The sequence below is a fragment of the Primulina tabacum genome, chromosome 6 (genome assembly GCF_025594145.1).
Source record: "Primulina tabacum isolate GXHZ01 chromosome 6, ASM2559414v2, whole genome shotgun sequence".
NCBI classification, from domain to species: Eukaryota; Viridiplantae; Streptophyta; class Magnoliopsida; order Lamiales; family Gesneriaceae; genus Primulina; species Primulina tabacum.
Window position 1 is genome coordinate 40,046,687 of NC_134555.1, and position 6,130 is coordinate 40,052,816.

Below are 6,130 nucleotides of genomic sequence, written 5' to 3' on the forward strand. Positions count from 1 at the left end.
TCTACCATCAATGGCAGGAAAGGGATTTGACCCCCATGATATTCGAAGTGAAATAGGATACACAGATGATGTTGCCCCCAACACAACAACATCTGTTACAACACCCACTGTGGAACCGCCTCTACCATTGGTACTCGCTGTTGAAGACGCAGTGCCCCTGGAGATTATTAAGCCCGGTGAGCCTGGAAATCCACAGGATATTGATAACCCACCTATCATTAGGGTTTTCGATCCACCCTCTCCTCCAAAAAGACGCTCAAAACGACAAGCTGGGTATAACCCAGACCTCACGCTGGGCAAACGTTTCCGATACAAAGGTCAGTCATCCACTCGCCCATCGCTGATTGATCCAGCAGACATCTCGGGTGATGATTCTGATGATGCGAATTATGAGTTTGTGGCCCGCAAGAAGAGTGCTCCTCCGCCTACGGAAGGCAAGTCTCCCTCCAGCACTGCCACTAAAACTTCTGAGAAAACAATCCCTGTTCCTCCACAAGAGCCATCTCCCTCCACTGAAGAAGAGATCATGTTGGCCCAATTTATGGCCAACCTGAAAAACCAGAAATGTGAAGCCTCTGCCGCTCCTGTTGCTTTCCACAAGACTGAGAAGTCCACTGGTTCTAGCAGTTCTGCTGATACTCCTGCTGCAGTAAATGAAGCCCATGAAGCAAACGAGGCTCTGGACGAGGATGTTGTCAACGATGTTGCCGACACCTCTGACAACACTGATCTTAGCGAGTATGATCTGGACGGTAGCTACAATCCCAAGTTTTATACTGAGAAGTCATTTTCCCACTGGGATCTCTACACCAACATGGAGGTAATTGAAGAGCGCAACGCTGATATGGCAGCCTTCTCACGAAACAATTTGATCGAGTTTCTAAAAACTCGCGGCCTGCTCTCTACCGTCTCATCAGTATTGCCCTATTGCCATAAAGCAAGTGGTTGAATTCTATGGCAACCTCTCATCGGGGGTCAGTGATCCAAGATCGGCCAAATTTGGCAAGGTTTTTGTACGGAACAAGATATATAACTTTGACCCGCAAATCATTAATGATTACTACAGCACACCATTTGTTCCTGAAGGCCCTCCACCAGATCTTGATGAGGTAGTCTCTGTGCTAATTGGTGGATTGATTAGCAAATTTCCTGCCCATCCACACAAGGTCTCAGCTGCAAAACTCACGACATTATACTCTGTCCTGCACAAGGTTGCCACCCGGAATTGGACCCCATCCACAAACACCACGGTGGTTACCAAGTCTCAAGCACTGACTCTGTTTGCCATTGGCAATGGCACTCTGAATTTTGGACGTATGGTATTTTACACTGTTATGCAGTATGCTGATGGAGCATTAAAGTCATCCAAACTCCCGTTTCCCAGTCTGATCTATGGGATACTGATGTCCCAGGGATTTGTTCGCAATGTTGATGAGGGGCTGTCTGATTCTCGAGAAACAATCAAAATTGCCAAAGCCATGTTCAAAGGAAACCGCAAATTTGACCTTCCATGGAGAGACTCATCCAAAGCACCTTCTGCTACTGGACCAGCTCCTGCGTCTACCTCTCGTCCACCTAAACCTGGTTTTGTGAAGATCACTGTACCTGGTGCTCAGGCCCATCTGGCTCATGCTCTTAAGAAAATTGCACAAGCTAAGGAGGACTTGGCCTACTATGAGAATTTGGCTACTGCCATTCGCGTCATGTTAGAACTGGGTGTCGTTCATGGACAAAAAGGGGGAGATGATGACCAAACTGGTGCTGGTCCATCAGGGACCAGAAATGAGGAAGATGAGGATGACAGTGAAGATGAGGATGACAGTGATGATGAAGATGAAGATGATGATGTTTAGAGATGATGATGTTTAGAGTTTTTTTTTATTTCTTTTGAGGTTCTGTTAGCTCTGTTATTATTGCTAATGAAATTGTTTCAGGTGTTATATCAAGTGTTGGCAACAATTTTAACAACACACGTACTAACTGAAGTTAAGTCAGGGGGAGAAAATTTCTAAGTCAGGAGGAGAAAATTTCTAACTCAGGGGGAGTTGATGTGAGCCAGTCCAGGATAAATGGGTTTGATCTCATTTTGTCAAAGAAAGGCAAAAATGGGAGAGATTGAAGGGAAAAATAATTTTCTAATTTTAATTGATATATCTTATTGATTTAAAATTATTTCTCAAATATCTTGTTTCCTTATTGATCTCATTAAGTTTATTATTTTGCCTTTCTTAGATAATGAGATAATCATCCATATATATTCAACGATATGTTATTTATTGATGAGATATGATATTGGTATTTCAAAAGAGTTTATTTCTAATAAAACTCTTATCTTTCCTTGTGAAATAGGTTTCCTTATGGAATGAAACTCTACATCTATAAATAAGAGACCAAGGACATCATGGAGTCGCTTCTTCCCCCGGTCAATATTCACTTCTGTGTGCACGTTCAGAAATTCAGAGGAAACCCTTATTCGAGAAACGTGCTGTGAAGAGGGTGATAGAGTGTTGCTGTGAATGTTGAGAACATCTGCGGACAACATCTGAGAAGAAGTTGACCGAAGATTGCTTCTCGTGGATCTACTGTTTGGCAACACGTTTTTGCTTTCTTGTTTTAGTTTTATTCTGGTTTGTTTTAGAAAGCATTTGTTTTCTCAACTTGTTGAGGAAATTGATTTTTGTCATAATCACTAGTGTTAGGTTTTTGTAAACGATTGAGTTTTCTAGTGATTAATTTTTGCCATAAGGCACCGCACAAGTATTTATACTTGTGCATATTTAATCTCGTCAATCTGTTTATTTAAAGTGAATTTGTGTTACAAAATATAATATTCCGCTGCATGTTGTATGAAATGTTGTAACATCTGGCACAATATTTAATTCTGATAAAACACGAATTTACTATTTTAAATCATATTCTGATATTCTTATTATTTCGATCATCTGTCGGACAAAATAATCCTAACACGGACAAACTTTTTGGACACTTTCTATTATCTTTTGGCTGCTATCGAGCAAGCCGAGCTGTTTCAAGCCATCCAACTGACTTTTATTGTGTTGATATCTAAGCTTTACTGGCTGGGGCACTAGACAAGGAAAATAACATACAGCAGCTGAGCTACTCAAAGTATAATCGAGAATGTTTTCAAATAAAGACAAATTAAAGTAAACTACAGTCTTTTGACTCTTCTTGAACATAATTTATTGACAGTCGAAAGCTGAAATTAGCTAATATTAAAGAACATTATTGTTGCAGTCTAATTTTAGAAATAAGACAAAATAAAAATTTATAATATTAGGATTTCAGACATTTAAGGATGAAGACAATCAAGACTATTGAAACTTTGATAATTCATAATGAGCATTCATGTTCTAGCTAGTGCATTTATCAAAAGAAGATATTTTGTTGCTCCAAAATCTTCAAAGCACGCGCTGAAGTAAGGTAGACGATGGATGAGCGGTCACTCATCATGAAGTGTCTAAGACCTTAAGCGGCCTCCTAAACGGTTTTTTTTAATCTAAATATCTAATTTTTCTTGTTCTTTTTCATATATCTCCAATAATTCTCTATATCGGATTCAAAATCAAAATCAATGTCATATTTTTCATCTTTATACAATACAAATTGATTGAAAAATATCGAACAATTTTTTTTAAAAAATGGAAAAAAATCTATATATTAAATTAGGCGGCCGCCTAGGTGACTGATTTTTAATAGCTCCCAGAGTCAGAGGCATCGTCTTTCTAAAAATCTGGGCGGTGGACGATAATAAGAGTGTTATCTGGTTCCTGGTGTGAGTACACAAACCCATCAGCTCAAGACGATTATAGTTAATCCCCTCGAGGCTAAAATCCAACTTGATGGCATGTTGCACCGATCAAATTAGAGCTGAACAGTTTTTTTACCCAAAAATTCACACTGGATAATTATTATTTCATTTAGTTGCAAAAAATTAAATGTCTGATAAAGATATTTGTATGTGTATGAAGGAGTCGAGTGTTGCAAATATTGCAAGGTCCAAGGTCAGCGAAAATGTGAGGAAATTGCAGGTATGATATCCCTCTTTAATGGTCTAGGAGTTTCTTGTGTAGCTATGAATCATTTGTCGAACAAAATTTGATAAAGCCAAGTTGTCTCTGTAGACGTTGGCTTCCCAGACCAAGAAATTAATCATTAAGTTTTCAGTCCGAATCATTTGTCTTACCTTCTTGAATAAAACTAAACCATGACTCAACTTGTTATGGCAAGGAATAAAAGTCGTCCGAGCTTTGATACTAACATTTGTGATGTTGCGTACTTCGTTTAATTAATAAGGAGAACATATAGATGTTCAAAAATACATATATACTCATATAATAAATTAATATAAAACACTCGATGTACCGATATTTAATAATTAGATTAGTATATATGTGATGAAGAGATTTTATTATACGCTAAGTCAAACATTCAAATGAGAACATATAAGATGAATTAATATAAAATCTTTCGATGCTGAAGTCAAAATCATCCGATGAAATTTCCCAAAAATGAAGAGAATAATCAAATAAAAGGAACAAGAGCATACCTACTAATGTGAGAAGAGTTCCTACTTATAGTCCCCCAAAAAAATGTGGAATCCTCCACCCCAAAGACTCTCTGTTACCCCCTCCAAGCATATAAATTACGGCGATCAAACGACCTTTCAAGTGGAAAGACAAATATCCCAGAAAAATGAACCATGTGAGATTCGAACCTTGGTCATAATCTCAAATATATCACCTGAATATCAATTCAATTACGCTCAGAACAGATATCCTACTTATAGATTTCATAGGAGGTTTAGCGGGCCTATAACATATAATGATCTAAATAATTAAATAAATAAGTAACCCAAATTAGTTTGTTGGAGTGGAGTTAGTAATTAAATTGGATCATTAACTCATACAATATAATTGATTATAACAGATAAATTTAATACTCACTATTTTTTTATTACTAATAAATTATTTTTAAAAAATATTCAAACCAGATTAATTTTTTTGAGTGAACTTAGTAATTAAATAAAATCGTAACCCATCAGATATAATTGATTGTAACGAGGAATATATAATCAATTTTGACTAGTGTTAAAAAAGTGGTAGGCGGTAGGCGGGCGGTTACCTACCGCCTAGTCGCCTAGGCGACTAGGCGGTTGTTTAGGCGGTTTTTTTAAAGCTTAAATTCATTAAGTGGTTCATGAGTATTATGTTTGTATATTAAATATATATTATTATAAAATTTAAAATTGTAATAATAAATATATATTAATAAATTTTTATATATGAATCATCCACATCAGTTTACTACTTTACTACAACAGTTGTACAATGAAAATTAAATTTGTTCAACATTTTTTCCAACATAATATATTGATATTAAACCTAAACATCTAACTCTTCTAGTTCATCTCCATATTTTTCCAATACTTCTTCTGTATCGGATTCAAACTCAAAATCCATGGCTTCTTCCTCCTCTTCATCCGATACAAATTCTTCTTCATGAAGTTCCCTTATCTCTTCAACATTTGTCTCAACATCTTCATCTCCACCATCAACAATCCATCCTTATGCCATAGTTGCTTCACTAGCAAGTAGAACATCCACTTTTTTTTCTTCTTGCCTTCTCTTCTTGTTGATGATCTTGGCATTGAATTGAACATAAACTAAATTGTTCAACCTTCCGGTATCTAGTCTATTTCCTTTCTCAGTATGGATCTACATTAAAAAAATATTAATATTGAATACATATATAAAAATATATAATAATAAGTATAGAATAATCAATTAAGTAATTACTCATTCAAAAGTACTCCAATTAAGTGTAAAATTGTTCAACCTTCTGGATTTTTAATTGTAAAATCGCCTAGGCGGCTTTCGCGTCAGGCGGCGCCCGGACCGCCTAGGCGGCCGATTAATATGGTGGCGCCTAGAAGTTTCGACTAGCCTAAAAGCGTCTAGGCGCCGCCTAGACGGTCCTAGGCAGGGATTTTTAGAACACTGATTTTGACAATGAGTAAACGTATTTTTATCGTAAAAAATCGAGGTAATCTGGCCTACACGACGACGTTTCGAGGTGGCGCTTGGCAAACGCAAGGGCATTTCCGTAATTA